Raw genomic sequence first — 18,053 nt, forward strand, 5'->3', positions numbered from 1 at the left:
TGCATGAAGTTAATAATTTGAGAGCTAATATTTGGGAGATAAGTAATTTATAATCATGAATTGGTGCTTTAGTTCAGATCAATTAACTTCATCAGTGTCCTATAGGGTGCGAATGAATGGATCTCAGGATAGATGAATGTCTATAGGGAGAGAAAGAGGAAGTTCTTTGAATCAGCTAGAAGGAGGCATGATTCCCTGAAAATCTGACGTAGAGAATATCAAGAAATCTGAACATAGAAGACATGGCATGGGAAATGAGAGGCTCTGAAGACAAGCTTCACCTATTTTAAAATTTGGTCTGGATCAAGTTCAATTTGTGTGGTTCAACAAGAAGTGCAAGTGCCTTTTTTGCTGATGCATATTCTTGACATAAATGTCAAAAGATTTGATTAAAGAAAAATGGAAAGGGTCAAACATCTCTGGAAACTTTGCCTTGAAATAATGACCTCCTTGCCTCTTCTCATTAATTTTAAACCGTCACCACCACAATGGAGCAGAGGCTCCATTTATCTGTAGTCTGGTGGCTGGTAATTGACATTTCTCTCTAGGTTCATCAATTTTAAGCCTTCTCAGCAACAATCAAATGGTCTCTGCTTGTCTCTAGTACATAGGCTTGAAATTTATTAATTCAGTCCAATAACATCTAGTTACCAGAGGAAGGTGTTCTGTCAATACCTTCACCCCAGCACATGCCTTTTCTATATTTTCACCTAGAAAATTGCACCTAGTAGGTATTAAAATATTTATTGAAATAATGACTGAATTTAAAAAATTAATGGAATCTGTTAAATGGGGCACAGAACAGTATTAGTTCATGTAATTTATTTTGAAATAAAATAACAATATTCATTAAGAAGTCTAGATACCATTTATTTGGCCTAGAAATTCCATTATTGGATATTTGTTGCCCAGATCCCCTATATATGCAAGGACAAATGTGGTAGGATGTACACTAGAATTGCTAATAATACCAAAAGAATAAGCACAATGTAAATTTCCTTCAAAAAGAGACAAGTTAAAAAAACACGTTACATCTACAAATGGAAACCATGCAGCCATGTAAAAGAAATATGTTTGCATTAGAGGGTGTATGTATGTGCATGTATGTTATTCACATAAATATATATGAAATGGATGTAAGTGTGCATCACATTTATGTATGTGTATATTGTGTGTATATTGCCATATGTATTTATCGTACATGTGATAACATACACACCGCATACACAAATATGGAAACATCTCCAAGATATGGAAAGTGCACATATTAAAATGCAACATAAAGAGCAATAATGGTATACAATATGTAAGTGTTGATCCTAGAAACCATTCAAATTTCTATTAACCAAGAAATGGGTGATAAATCATATTCTGTTTACATAGTAGGACACCATATAGTAAAGAAAATGAATGAACTATATCTACACACAATATGCTTGAATCTGAAATGCATTATGTTGAACACAAAAAAATTAGACACTAAAGAATACTAATAACATTCAAAAGCAGGCAAAACTAAACTACAGAATTTAGTTAGCATAGGTCAATGAAAAAGTAGAAACTAGGGAAATGAATATCTTAAAATTCAGCTTTGTGTTACCAATAGAAAGAGGTGGGTTATATTATCTGCAAGGATTGTGTGTGTGTGTGTGTGTGTGTGTGTGTGTGGTCAATGTTATTACATTGTAGTTAACGTTATAATAATTACCTTAATGTTTTACACACTTTTTGTGTGTGGTAAATTTGATGATTAATATGAATATGAACATTATATTATTAATAACAATAACAAATATTATAACAAAATATTAATATGAAATTTAAAATGCTAATCAGTATCTACATTATGTCTTCTGGTAAGGGGAGATTATGGGATATTTTTAAACATCTATACTTAAATATACATAGAAGATTTTCTGAAAGACAACCAATAAGTTGAAAGGAGTGGCTACATTGGAGAAAACACTTAATACAACAGAAATCGTGTCCATAATGCCATTAAGCAAAGCACCAGCCTCATGAGTTTATTTTCACTCTTGAAGAACTGCTTTTTAATTATTTAGTAGAAGAACTAAGCTTTTGAAAATACATTTTTCTTCTTTTGTTAAGTCAGCAAAATATCAGATGTGCTTGGTTTTTCTCAATTGTGTAAAGATATTTGAAGGCTCGATCAAAGTTTATAATTAGCTACTTTGAAATATAGTATTTGGTATTAACCACGTTCCACTACATAAACTTTCGTAATGTATCGCAGCACTGAAAACAGCAAATTGACTTAACAGCACAGAAAGATAAACTAACCAAAAGAACTGAATAAATTCATTAATTTTTAATTGTATCCAAGTTACACTTTTTAGTTTATTAGGGGAAAATGACAACAGAACATAAAGCAAAATAAATATCAAAAGTAAAATACAGTCACTATAATCAACATATAAAATTACTTGTACACTGGACAATTCCTTTTTGTAGCTACAGAAATATATTTGTCAATACAATGACAGTATTATAAATATGCTGTTTGCGTTTGAGAAGATCACCCATCTTTCCGACTTGGCTGTTAACTGCTGTATTGCTTCACCAGAAGGTGAGAGGCTATTCAGTTGACTCTTCATTCTTTGTTCAGACTTTAGGGAAATATGACAGTGTCTTCTGAAATCTGAAGTCTGTTCTATGAGAGTGACACACAATAAGTAATGATGAATGAGTTTCTCCTTGTGGTCATGAACTTTTGCAGAAATAGTCCATTAAGTTTAAATCTTTTGAAAATATTGTGTTTCAAAGAGGTGCTAGCAAAAATGGAAAATAATCCTGTATATCTTAAGGAAATGCTTCAGCATTCCAGCACAGTCATATTTTGGAGAGCTTGTGGGTTCATTTCCAGACCACTGCAATAAAATGAATATTGCAATAAAACTAGTGAAATGCATTTTTTTGGTTTCCCAGCGCACATAATAGTTGTGTTTACACTGTACTGTAGCCTGTTAATTGTGTAACAGCATTATGTCTAAAATTAAATATTCATGCCTTAATTAAAAAATACTTTATTGCTAAAAAATGCTAAGTACCACCTGAGCCTTCAGGGAGTCATAATCTTTTTGCTGATGGATGGTCTTGCCTCCATGTTGATGGCTACTGACTGATCAGAGTGGTGTTTGTTGAAGGATGGGGTGGGTGTGGCAATTTCTTCACATAATACAACAATAAAGTTTGCTACATCAACTGATGATTCATTTCAGGAATGATTTCTCTGTAGCATACAATGCTGTTTGATAACATTTTGCCCACAGTAGAACTTTAAAACTGGAGTCAATCCTTTAAAATCCTGCCACTGCTTTGTCAACTAATTTTATGTAATATTCTAAGTCCTTTGATGTTGTTTCAACAATCTTCACAGCATCTTCACCAGTAGTAGATTTCTACTCAAGAAACCATTTTCTTTCCTCTTCCCTAAAAGGCAACTTTTCACCCATTAAAGTTTGATCATGAGATTGCAGCAAATTAGTTACACTTTCAAGCTCTAATTCTAATTCCAGTGCCCCTACTTTATGCACTACATTGGCAGTTACTTCTTCCACTTATGTCTGGAACCTCTCAAAATCAACCCTGAGATTTGGAATCAACTTCTTCCAAAATGCTGTCAATGTTGATCTTTTGAAACCATGTATCATGAATATTTTTAATGACAATTAGAATAGTTAATCCTTTCCAGGTTTTGAGTTTTTAATTTAAAATTTAATTTAATTTGCCAGATCCATCAGATGAGTCACTATCTATGGTAGCTGTAGCCTTACAAAAATGTATTTCTCAAATAAAAGACTTGAAAGTCAAAATGACTTCTTGATCCATGGAATGCAGAAAGGACATTGTATCAGCAGGCATGAAAACAACATGAATCTTGCTGTACTCTCCATCAAAGCTCTTGGATATATATGTATATTGTCAATGTGCAGTAATATTTTTAAAGGAATCTTTCTGGTTTTTATAAGGAGTAGGCCTTAACAGTGAGCTTAAAATACTCAGTAAAGCAAGTTGTAGATAGATGTGCTGTCATCCAGAGTTTATTGTTCCATGTATAAAGCACAGGAAGAATAGATTTAGGATCATTTTTAAGGGGCCTAGGATTTTCAGAATAGCAAATGTGCACTGGTTTCGACTTTTTAAATTTACCAGCTGCATTGGCCTCTACTGAGTCAGCCTGTCCCTTGTAGCTTTAAAGCCAGGCATTGACTTCTCCTCTCTAGCTATCAAAGTCCTAGATGGCATCTTTTTCCACTAGAAGGCTGTTTCATCTATGCTGAAAGTCTGTTGTTTAGTGCTGTAGCCTTCATTTGTTATCCTAGCTAGATCTTCTGGATAATTTGCTGTAACTTCCACAACAGCCCTTGCTGTTTCACCTTGCACTTTGATGCTATGGAGATGGCTTCTTTCCTTAAACCTCATAAATACATTTTTCTGGTTTCTCAGTGCACATAAAACTTGTTTACACTGTACTATAGCCTACTAATTGTGTAAGCATTATGGCTAAAAAAAACCAACCTCTGTTAGCTTCCAACTTTTCTTCTGCATCTTCCTCACCTTCTCAGCCTTCCTGGAATTAAAGAGAGTTACGGCCTTGCTCTGGATTAGGCTTTGGTTTAAGGGACTATTATGGCTGATTTGATTTTCTACCCAGAAAACTAAAACTTCTCCGTATCAGCAATCAAGTTGTTTTACTCTCTTATCATCCATGTGTTCACTGGAGTAGCACTTTAAATTTCTTCAAGAACTTTTCTTTGTATTTACAACTTGGCTAACACTTTCACATGAGAGGCTTAGATTTTGAACAAAGTTGGCTTTCAGTGTGCCTTCCTCACTAGGTTAATCATTTCTAGCTTTTGATTTAAAGTGAGAGATGTATAACTCTTCTTTTTACTTGAACACTTAGAGGCCATTGTAGGGCTGTTAATTGGCCTAATTTCAACATTGTTGTTTCTCAGGGAAGAAGGAAGAGGAGAGGGAGAGAGAGGAGGGAATGGCTGGTGAGCGAAGCTGTCAGAATGCACAGATACATTGAATTTAGTATCTTATCTGGGCACAGTTCATGTCACCCTAAAATGATTAGAATAGTAACATCAAGGATCACTGATCACTGATCACAGATCACCATAACAAATGTAATAATAAAAATATTTGAAGTGTTGTGAGAATTACCAGAATGTGACCTAAAGGTGTGACCTGATCACATGCTGTTGGAAAAATAGCGCTGATAGACTTGCTCAGTGCGGTGTTGCCACAGATTCAGTTTGTAAAAAACACAGTATCTGCAAAACACAATAAAGTGAAATGTAGTAAAATAAGGTATGCCTGTATATGATTAGCATTTGAAAACTTTTTAGCTTTAATCTGCATAGCTATACTGTTCCTAGTACTGCAATGTAATGAAGAGTCAATATTCTGCAATGATTCTACCAAAAAATGTAATAGTGAAAATTGTTACAGGGATATTTATTTCTGAATAGATGAAAGCTACTCTACAGCTACCAGTCTCACCAAAATTTTTTAATTTTCAAGATATGCTGGCAATTATATTTAGAGTGACTTGCCATGGTCTACATTGCTGATTGAGATTCATAAGTAGTTGAAATGAAACAAACAAGAAGCATGGGTTATCATAATCATAATACTCTTAGAAGAGAACAGACAGTACATTCTTGAACATTAGCACTGGTAATTTTTTCTCAATGTGTCCCCTCAGGCAAGGGAAACAGCAACAAAAAATAAACAAATAGGACTACATCAAACTAAAAACCTCCTGCACAACAAACGGAAACATCAACCGACTATATGGAAGAATATTGTAAATGATACATATATCTGATAAGGAGCAGATATCTAAAATATATAAAGAACTCAAACAACTCAACACCAAAAGAACAAATGATCAGATTAAAAAATGGGCAGAGGATTTGAGTGGACATTTTTCCAAAGAAGAAATACAGATGGCAAACAGACACATGAAAGGATGCTCAACACCACTAATCATCAGGGAAATGCAAATCAAAACCACAATGAGATACCACTTCACACCAATCAGAACAGCTAATATCAACAAGAAATAACAAGTGTTGGCCAGGATGTGGAGAAAAGCAAACCTGTGAACACTGCTGGGACTGCAAATAGGTGCAGCCACTATGGAAGGCAGTATGGAGGTTTCTCAAAGCACTAGAACTAGAGAAACCATATAACCCAGCCATTCCGTTTCTGGGACTTCAAACAAAGAAAACAAAATCACTAATTCAAAAAGACACAGGCACCTCTGTGTTTATCACAACATTGTTTGCCATAGTCAAGATATGGAAGCAACCTAAATGTCCACTGATAGATGAATAGATAAAAAAAGAGGGGGTGCATTTACACAATGGATTATTACTCAACTATAAAAAAGAATGAAATCTTATCATTTGCAACAATGTAAATGGGCCTATAGGATGTTTTGATAAGTTAAATAAGTTGGAATTAGAAAGACAAATGCCATATGATTTCACTTATATATGGAGACTGGTAGATGCCATAGGGGAGAAGGTAAAAGAAAGGTTGAAATGTGAAGGGGAGAAAAATTAATTTATTAAGATTTGAAAAAAAAAGCATGGATCAAAATATGGCTTAGAAACAAATCCAGAATTGCTGTGTATGATCAAATTATTTTCACTGCAGAGTGTTTCATAAATCTTCAATAGAATAATCAGTGATTACTCCTTTGAAATCTCATCTCACAACTTTAGTTGCCTGGTTATTTGGCTGTGGGCTCCCCAGCAATAGAGCCGGGGAGCAGGAGGACGGGAGTGTGGGGAGTGTGCTTGTGACTTGCTGTTTCCCCTTCTGAAAACAGTAGCCATTGTTATTCTGCATATTACAGAGATTGCCATTTTGTGTAATGTTCTTTTGGAACTTGGAGATGCAGGTTAAGCAATTAGAAAAACTTAGATAAAAATCCTAAAGGCGATCCTTATGCACTCTGTGAACTTAGAAACTTAAATTTTTAGTCTCCGGTGTCCTTACCTATAAAATGGGGATGATCCTACTTACAGTTATATTTTTTAAACTAAGAGAGATAAGTCATGTGTTACAGCAGATAATAATTGCTGATTTTTAAATGTTGATCTAAAGGCAAAAAGTTTGTGAAAAAGTTGTGTAGTAATGATTACAGTCAGGCACTTAAAAATATATTTTTCAGGAGAATTTAGCAAAATAGCAAGATATCTGTTAGTTCTCACATAAAAGCATCGGTATTATTGAATGAATAACATTTAAAATTATTCAATAATCATACTATAAACATATTTACAATGTGCACAAAAGCATGGGACAAAATCCTTCCCACATGAATAATATACAGTAAATGCAACATTAGTCCCAAGAATATATCAAGATGAATTTAACCACATGTGTTGTATTTTAATTTGTATAAGGAAAACATATTCATATTGTATATTTAAAAACTAAGAACAATAATAAAAATTGGCATGAGACAGACAAAGCTTGGTCTGATATGGCTTGTAGAGAGATTTAACTCTAATTATAATGAGAAGTTATGAACAATTTTAAGCAAGGAAATAATCTGATTCATATTTAAGATAAATATCTTTAGTTTGTTAGCTTTGAAAAATATATTTTAGAATATCTAATGTGAAAATGTGGAGACTAGTTAGGCAGACAAGTTGCCCTAACTCAGGAGAAAGATGATGATAATTTGAATAGAGATGACAAGGAAGGAAAAATGACCAATCAATGAGGACACCTAGATATTTCTTTTGAAAAACTGGGCAGATGCCACTGCCGCTCACTAAGGTGGAAAATCCGGGTAGTGAGAGCGTGTAGAATAAAGTGCATTACTTGGAAGTAATTACTTCCTAAACTCTTTCATCAGTAATCCTCAAACTGAAACATAATCAAGCTAAATATTTTCTGTTTATAGAAATATATTTTATCTTAGTACCAAGAAATGTAGAAATCCCTAATTAAAAGGACAGAAATTGGTTAGACATAATATCTACTTACTTGTCACATACACTGAGAAAAAGTGAATCTGAATTAAAATGTTACATTTAATTAACAAGTGGTACCTGTTTATGTACCTTGCCTCCCATCTTGGATTTAAAATTGAAGGGACTAAACATAGATAGGACTGAACAAATCTTCCTTGGCTTTACCTCAATCATATACCTTATTTCCATAAGCGGTGTTTCAGCATGGATATTTGAAGGAAATATATCAGACTTTTGAACTAGAACTTGGAACTTTTATTACTTCCATTAAGACATTAGTAATTTATCATGTTTGTTTTTTAAAAAAAATTTAAGTGATTTTAACCTACTGGAATACTGTGTCCCAAAGTTTCTGATTTTTGCATGTTTTCCCAGATGTCTCATGTGCCTGATAGATAAGAGTGGAAACAAGAAAAATGTTATGTGGACTCCTTAAAGATAAACAAATACATTTATTCCAGTGACCACCAACCTTAATTATAACTCTTATACTACTATGGAGTACCAGCAAACCTGCTGAGATGTTATGTGCAATAACAAACGATATCTGATGTGAAGACAAAAGGAAATTGTAGGTGATGTGGCAATCTTCAGGACAGACCAAGAAGACAGCTGCTGTGAATTTTGAATGAATTATGAGGAAATAAGTTTGCTCATTCAAGCTCACCTTCAAAAGTATCCACAAATATATCAATTTCTTAAAAAGCTGAAACTACCACTGATGGTTTGACACTTTTTTTCTGAAAAATTGCTATTTAAGAGTCACACAAATTACTCTTTGATTCTTTTCAAAATAGAAAACATTGAAAATAAAAATATTTCACCTTTTGTGTTTTATTTAATATTCCTCATTGGAAATAGTCTCCTGCTTTTTAACTCATTTTTTTTCTAGAATTAGAAATTTGAAAGCCGTGGTTCCTTCACTGAGTAATGCAAGCTTCCCTTTGAAATCAGATACATCCATCTCTTCCCTGATATTTGCAGTTGTACTGACCAAATTAGTACCTAGTATATGCCACCTTATATTTTTCACTGCTGTTTTGAAAGTGTTAATCTTGTCTCTTTTCATCTCAGACTCTGTGCACCATTCTGTTAGCCTTATTTCCTCAAATGATCAATGTTCCCTCTTACCATGAGTATTTATGCACATGGTTTTCTTCTGTCTGGAATGGTCTTTTTTGCCTATTGGCATGGCTAACATCTATTCAGTCTTCAAGTCTCAGCCAAAAGGGTACAACTTCCAGAAGGTATTTCTGATCTTTTACCCTGCTTTGATCTCCTAAAATATGTGTCCCCAAAGCTTTATGCACTTCCTGTATTATAACACTAATCAAAATAGATAGGTCAAAGCACAAATTTAATTATCTTTCTTTCCCAGATGTTATTGAAGGCAGAGACTAGATCTGTTATTCACTGATTCAAATCTGCCACCTAGTACTGTTTCTGGTACAGAGATGATAAGTATTTGGTGAACTAAAGAATGGATTTTTAAGCTACTTAAGAGTAGAGATTGCAGATTCTCCTTCCTAAATACCCTCCATAAGGCATCGCACAAGGTTCTGGACTATATTAGAAGACCTCAATACATAGGTACATTCCAAGAGTCCTAGAACTATAGAGGTGTTTCATTTGCATCCTAATATAAAATTTCAATTTAGAGTAAGTTGCAGAAGCAAAAAATCTGTTTGGTCTAATAGACCACACAGAGTCCCAGATACTCTAATCCTCTAACACTGTGTTGCCATATTGGTGGACCTAATTTCAGAGTTAAACTGTATGGTATACCCACCAAAAGGGTGCAACAGCTATCATAAGCAAATGTCATTTGCAAGTTCTTATTTTCTTACACATCAGGAAAAATGATTCATATTGGATACAAAGTCATTACAGAAACTCTCATAGAAAGTTGCTAGATTTTAGAAGTTTTTGAAGATTTTCTACAGCCTGATATCATTTGTATAAACAAAAGAACTTTCAAACATCATTTTTGTTTCCATCTACTCCACAGAAACTCATGTGTATGTATATTATGTACACATACACATGTACAAACATTCTTCTACCACTTGGCTATTTTTCAATTTAAAGAAAAAGTTTATAAGAGTAAAATTTGCACAGTTTTCTCATACATACAGTAATGGTCCATTTCCTATAATGCTGTTATTCCCTTGACTTTCAGTTAAATATTAAGGATGATGACTCTATCCTTTGAAGGAATTGTACCAGTCATTTATGAAATTTACTTGAAAGAGTTAAAGTTTCTTATATACTGAATTGCTTGAGTTCATTACATAAGGAAATCAGGAATTTGTCATATACACTTTTTTCTTTAAGAATGACACCACAGAAACTGACAAGACATTTTCTATATTAATTATAATTTTGAATATTTATCCTAACTTAAAATGCTGAACTCTTTTGTGGAAGCATGGCATTTTCACACATTGCTGTCTTATTTTATCTCTGACAAATAATATGAAGTCAGTGCTTCAGAAAAAACAAGTGCTTTGCTGTTTTTATTACTGAAAAAGCTGTCTGGTAATGTGTTTTTCTCATGTTTCCAAAACCACAATTGTGGTCTTAGTGAGTAGTAACTGCCTTCCTGCTTTAAAATTAGCTTGCCAGGGTAACTCACAATAGACAGAAACCTTATTGTGATTTACTGGTGAGCAGATAAATATTACCATAAAATATATGCCAACTTTGAGCATAAAGAACTGTAGGTAGAAGTAGCAATAGATTTCTTCCATTCATGAGCAAGGAAATAACTCAGCTTCCAAGATACTGCTCTACAGTTTGCAAAGCAAGATGATAAAATGTGATTTTGTATAATTAATGCTATCAGAAGTTACAATATACACATGTTTAGGACCTAGAAGTCTAATGGGTTTTTATAGCAAATATCTTATAGCACTTCCAATAGACTTTGGTAGATATCTGAATTTGACATTTTATGCTGATCATATTTCAAATAGTATTTCTAAATGTAACATGATTTCCTAACAGTGTGTTTGCATATCTGTATGTTTATGCATGTATTAAAAAAATATTAAATCCTCTCATTCCCAAACCGCAAACATCTCTATCATGAATGCATGAAATAGGAGGAAGTGAGATGAGGCCTGCAGCAGGAAAAGAATGGCAATTAAAAAAAAGTGTGTAGAGTAGTTTTTAATCCTTTACTTTCACGTAATGAAATTGTGATGGTAAGGTTGATATAATTAGAGCTGTCAATATTGAATTCCAAATGTGCACTGCACTATGAATTTAATTTAAATTTCTCTATCCCTACTTTTCCTTTCCCACCACCGCTGGGAGAGATTGAAGCATTTGACTGCTGCTGTGGCAAATTGGATCCTAATAAGTATGATGCTTTACTGCTTCTTGTTTTTGCTAAAATACAACTGCACTATTTCAGAAGAACTCACCTGGGCATTAATTCAACAAGAAATGTTGATAGGAGCATTATATTTTCCACGTTTTGATATCTCAGTGAATGACTTGCATATAAAAAGGTCTGGCAGCTGGTTTTTATCATTTAGTGATGTGTTTGCCATTTCAACTTCAGGTTTGGCAGGCTCACCTCTGGGGGCCTAAAATTATATTCCTCTAGTGTTTTAAATTGAGATTGTAATTTTTCAATCTGAAAGTAAGGCATAACATAACTGATTAATTGCTTAACTATGAAGGAGTGGATTTAAGAAGCTACCTTAAAAATATCAGCAACATGTAGATCATGGTAGGTGCTGTTTACTATTATGATTGTCTTAATAAGTCAAAATTTGTGCTATGAACAATTAAAAAACAGATGGCAATCAATATTTTTTTAAGTTAAAGATAAAACCTTTCATGAGATAAAGTCTCATTAATTAATGGAGATATTCAAGAGTGATATGAAATATATCAAATGCTGGTCAGAATTGGAGAATCTAAAACTTCCATATAGTGTGGGTAAGCATGTAAATTGGGAGTACCTTAGTAAAGTTTGGTAGCATCTATTAAATCTGAATGTGTTTATGGCTGTGCAACAGAAATACATATAGATTGTGGTCCTTATATTTGGACAGATACAAGAATTTCATAGCGGCACTATTTGTATAATACAGCAAGCTGGAAAAATAATACAAGTTTTCATCAACAGCAGAATGAATAAATAAATTGTGGAATAGGCATAAAAAGCAACATTATTTTGTAATGAACATAAACAGAAAACTGTCACATGGATTAATAAGAATTAATCCCACAAATGCAATTTTACATGTAATAATAAACCAGGGAGCAGAGAGTCCATATTGGTCAATTACATTATGTTACATTCAGAAAGAGTAAAATATAATCTAAGGGAGTAAAACTTGGCTTAGTGGTTACCCATGGGGGAGCTTTTAGAGTGCTGATAGTGTTCTATTTCTGGATGTGGGTGGTAGTCACATATAAGATTTCATTTTGTAAAAATTTCCTGAACTATACACTTAACCATTTGCACACTCTCTTGTAGGTGTGTCAGATTTCAATTTAAAAAGCTACTTTAAAAAGGGGTATATGGGAGATTCTCAAGATGGCGGTGTGAGTAGGGTGGCAGAAATCACATCCCAAAACCATATATATTTTGAAAATAGAGCAAATACAACTATTCCTAAAAGAGTGACCAGAAGATACAATGCATGAGCCAAGCTACATCTGTAAGAACCCAACATCTCACAGAGAAGGGTAAGATACAAAGCCATGACCCAGCGGGGCCTGAACACTACCCCTACCCCAGCTCACCAGTGGGAGGAAAAGAATCAAGTGGGGAGGGAGTGGAAGCATGGGACTGCTAAATAACCAGCCCTAGTAATCTACCCCAGGAGCACAGACACACATTGCATGGTGCACTGGATATTAGAGGAGCAGAAAAACAAAATCCAAGATTATGACTGCAAACAGCTTCCCACAGCCAGCTTCCCTGGGACAAAAGAAAAGCAGGTGCTTTAAGAGTCTTAAAGGGGAAGGGTTTAACAGGTGGACAAAATCGTCCTGGCACACTCAGCCCAGCAGGCTGGGAATTTTAAGGAACTTCAGGCACCCTAAACCCCTGGGTGGCAACGCATCTTCAAACCCCTTCATGGCAATAAACAGCCTGCTGTTCCTTGCCCCCCTGCTGGCATTGCAAGCAAACCAGCTGACCCACCATTGCTGGAGAACAGCCAGGGAGCAGCCCCACCTACAGCAACTGCACAGCTGAACACAGAGGCTATTTTCTGCATGCAGCTAAAGGACCCAGACCTAGAGGCTGCTCCCTGCAAGTGGTTGACAAGCACAGACAGTGGAGAAGAGCACAGAGTCCGGAAGGCACAAAGTGGCTCTCTTCTCACAGGAGAACACACATCACTGGCACTCAATCCCCATCAGTGCTCTGGGCAATCCCGAGGGCCACCCCACACACGGCAGCTCAGGGAACTAACCCAGAGGCTGTTCCCTGCACATGGTTGACAGGCACAAAGAGTGGAGATGGACACAGCATCTTGGAAGCACAAAGAGGCTTTGCTCTTGTGGCAGAACATGAGCTAATGGCCTGCGTCCCCACCATTGCCCTAGGCCATCTCAAAGGCCACCCGACCCACGGCAGCTCAGGGGATTAGCCCAGAGGCTGCTCCCTGTGTGCAATTAACCAGCACAAACACTGGAGACAGGCAAAGAGACCAGCAAGCAGGGAGGGACTTTGTTCTCCCAGTTGACACATGTGTCACTTGCTGGTGAACACTCCCATTGCCATGAAAAGGCCGAAGAAACTTGTTCAGTCCCCTTCAAACACCAGAAAGAGGGCTTGGTGAGATTGAAATTACCAATATTCCTGAAAAAGAATTCAAAATAAAAGTCATAAGCATGCTGATGGAACTATGGAGAAATATTCAAGAACTAAGGGACAAATTCAGGAAGGAGATAAGAGAAATGAAATAAACAATGGAAGAACTTAAGAGAAGACTGGATGAGGTGGAAGAGACCATTAATGGAATAGAAATCAGAGAACAGGAACACAGAGAAGCTGAGGCAGAGAGAGATAAAAGGATCTCTATGAATGAAAGAATATTAAGAGAACTGTGTGACCAATCCAATTGAACAATATTTGCATAATAGGGGTACAACATGAAGGAGAGAGAGAAAAAGGGATAGAAAGTGTCTTTGAAGGGATAATTGCTAAAAACTTCCTGAATCTGGGGAAGGAAATAGTCTTTCAGACCATGGAAGTCCACAGATCTCCCAACACAAAGGAACCAAGGATGACAACACCAAGACATATATATAATAATTAAAATGAAAAGATCAAAGATAAGGACAGAGTATTAAAGGCAGCCAGAGAGAGAAAAAAGTTTACTTATAAAGGGAATCCCTCTCAACAGAAATTCAACAGTTGAAATTCTTCTCAACAGAAATTCTACAGGTGAGGGAATGACATGATATATTTAATACAATGAAACAGAAGGGCCTTGAACCAAGAATATTGTATCCAGCAAGATTATCATTTAATTTGAAGGAGGGATTAAACAATTTCCAGATAAGCAAAAGTTGAGGGAATTTACCTTCCACAAACCATCTCTACAGTGTATTTTAAAGGGACTGCTCTAGATGGAAGTATGCCTAAGGTTTAATGGATGTCACCAGAGAAAATAAAATCACAGCAAAGAAAGTAGACCAACCAAATACTGACTAAAAGCAAAATAAAATCAGCTATCCACAAAATCAGTCAAGGGAAACACAGAGTACCAAATAAAACACCTAATATATAAAGTGTGGAGGAGGAAGAAAAGGAAGGGATAGAAATAAAGAATTATCAGACTGTGTTTATAATAGCATAATAAGTGAGTTAAATTAGATGATTAGATAGTAAAGAAGTTACCATTGAACCTTTGGTAATCATGAATCCAAACCCTGCAATGGCAATAAGCACATATCTATTGATAATCACCATAAATGTAAATAAACTGAATGCACCAATCAGAAGACACAGAGTAACAGAATGGATAAAAAAGCAAGAACCATCTGTATGCTGCCTACAAGAGACTCACTTCAAACCCAAAGACAAACAAAGACTAAAAATGAAGGGATGGAAAAAGATATTTTATACAAACAATAGGGAGAAAAGAGCAGGTGTTGCAGTACTTATATCAGAAAAAATAAACTTCAAAACACAGAAAGTAACAAGAGACAAAGAAGGACATTATATCATCATTAAAGGGTCAATCCAACAAGAGGATATAAACATTATAAATGTCTATGTAGCTAACACAGGAGCACCTACATATGTGAAATAAATACTAACAGAATTAAAGGTAGAAATAGAATGCAATGCATTCATTTTAGGAGACTTCAATACACCACTCACTCCAAAAGACAGATCAACCAGACGGAAAAGAAATAAGGACTCAGAGTCACTGAACTACACATTAGAACAGATGGTCCTAACAGACATCTACAGAACTCTACACCAAAAAGCAGCAGGATACACATTCTTCTCAAGTACACATGGAACATTTTCAAGAATAGATCATATACTAGGCCACAAAAAGAGCCTCAGAAAATTCCAAAAGATTGAAATTGTACCAACCAACTTTGCTGATCACAAAGAAAACATGAAGGCTCACAAACCCATGGTGGCTTAACAAAATGCTTCCAAATAATCAATGGGTCAATGACCAAATTAAAACAGAGATCAAGCATATGTGGAGACAAATGAAAACAACAGCACAACATCCCAACTTCTGTGGGATGGAGCGAAGGCAGTTTTAGAGGAATGTATATAGCAATCCAGGCCTATTTAAAGAAGGGGTATATGATGTGCAGTAAAAAAATGAGAAATCCCCATGAAAAATAAGTCTTTAATTTTTCCTTTGTTCTCCATAGTCCTTTATATGTATGTACTTTTATTTCAGCCCATAATAAAAATTTTATGTTTTATTTTTAACAATACTGTAAACTTATTAAGTCCAAGACTATGTATTACTGTTCTTGATACCCAGTATCTATCAGTGTCTATCACATGTTAAGTTAATTAACAGTGATCATTTAAAAAACTAACATTTGCTGAGTGCTTACTGTGTATCAGTATTGTATTGTTGTACTCTATGTGTATTGCTTATTTAAATTTTACAATTATTTTATTTAGTTGGAGTTATCTGCTTCTTTCCAGGTGAGAAAGCTGGCATGCTTGGTCAGTGGTGCAATAACTTGCCCAGGAATACACAGTTCACAAGTGTGAAAACTGGATTATCATTAAAGTCCACACTCCAGAGATTAGTTTCTAAACTACTAGGATATAAAAGGTGGAAGTTTAAGCACAGTAAGTGCTCAATAAATGTGAGCTGTAAATACAATATGTAACTTACAGATTCATCTAATGTACTGATCATTATTCCCGTGGAAGAATGAAGGTGGGATATGAGCAGACACAGTTATATATGCACCACACACTGTGGGAGGCATTGAAAGGAAATGGATTAAAACATCAGCTGAAGTCCAAACTTTCAAAGATTTAAGTTTAGTAGTAAAAAACAGGAATTAATAAAAACTATCACATTTGTTATAAATTTTGCTAAGGACATCTTTTAGATGCTCAACCATAATTAATAGTGCCAGATGAACTGAAGAAGCTAAAAGAAGCCATGGGACATAAACACAAAAGGCCAAGGATGACTGTTTTGAGAGGAAGTGGACAGGAAGGCAGAACCGGATAGTGCAGTTATATGGGTAAAGAACCTGAAGGAATTACATAGACTTAAGGAATGACATTGCTATGGATAAAGGTCAACCCAATGAGATCATCTTAAGGTTACTATGTTCTCTGTCTTTAAAAAATGTTAACACGGTTATTTTAATTTAAAAATAAGGCTGTGAATTATTGAATTCACAAAGATAAGATGAAGGAAAAAATACAGACAAAATCACTAAAGTTTGAGTGTCTTCACTATTTGAAGCTTTCCAAGAATGTTTAACAACTAAACGTACAGTAGAATAAACAATCTTGCAGTTTTCTCAATACACAAAGGGCATGATGATTCAGTGTGTGTATTAACTTATTCTCTTGTGGTGTTTCAGCAAATCCTAGAAAGTACAAGTTTTAGGTGACTGTTTTTTCCACTATCCAATTCAAAAGTTGGTAGGTAGTGGCTGCATAATGGCAGGATTGGTGCTGCTGGGATTCCTGAGCTGGGTAGAACAAATGGCACTGCCTTCATAACACTGTGACATTCATCGCTTTTTGTCAATCTCGAAACTAAAATCCCTGGTGCTTGGGGATCTGCCATATCAATATCCAGTCATCTTTACAAGACTCACCAACTGCCTTTGTGAATCCAGTGAGGGTGACATTGTGTGTCTAAACATCACTATGCTGAAATACTGAAGTGACAAGCAAACATTCAATATGGGGCTTGTTATTTTTAAAAGTTTGTTAATTTGCATGAATAATGCACAATTTTGAGATACAAGGTTTATGTTTATAAACATCAATTTGTCAGATGGTACAAATTCATTTTAAATTAACTTATGATCTATCTGCTTTTTATAGACCTAGAGCAAAAAATAGAACTAATAACTGTGACAGATAGGTGGATTTTAAGAAAGAATTTTTCAAAACAAGAGTTGGAATGGAATGCACAGGCTTTCAAAATAATAGACATCATTGTCTTAGAGGTGATCTAGCAAAGGCTGGCAAGAGATGGTGGGGAGGAAGACACCGGCAAGCAACAGTGTAATTTGAATAAGAGTCTATGATTACTCTATAATTACTTATTAAAAGCCACACACTTAGGGTTTTCAAATAATGATAATTGTTATTAATTAATACCTAAATTATACTGGCACTGTTCAATTGAAAACATCTTGTTCAATCATTAAGACAAACATAAAATAATTATTCCCACTCCTATTTGACAAGCAAAGAACCTAAGGTCTAAAGCAGTCTAATGACAGTGTTAGCTTATAAGAGGAAACCCTGATATTCGAAACCACTCTGTTACCCTTTTCATCTGGTGGTTCAAAATGGAAGTTTAT

The sequence above is a fragment of the Manis javanica genome, chromosome 9 (genome assembly GCF_040802235.1).
Source record: "Manis javanica isolate MJ-LG chromosome 9, MJ_LKY, whole genome shotgun sequence".
Lineage (NCBI taxonomy): Eukaryota > Metazoa > Chordata > Mammalia > Pholidota > Manidae > Manis > Manis javanica.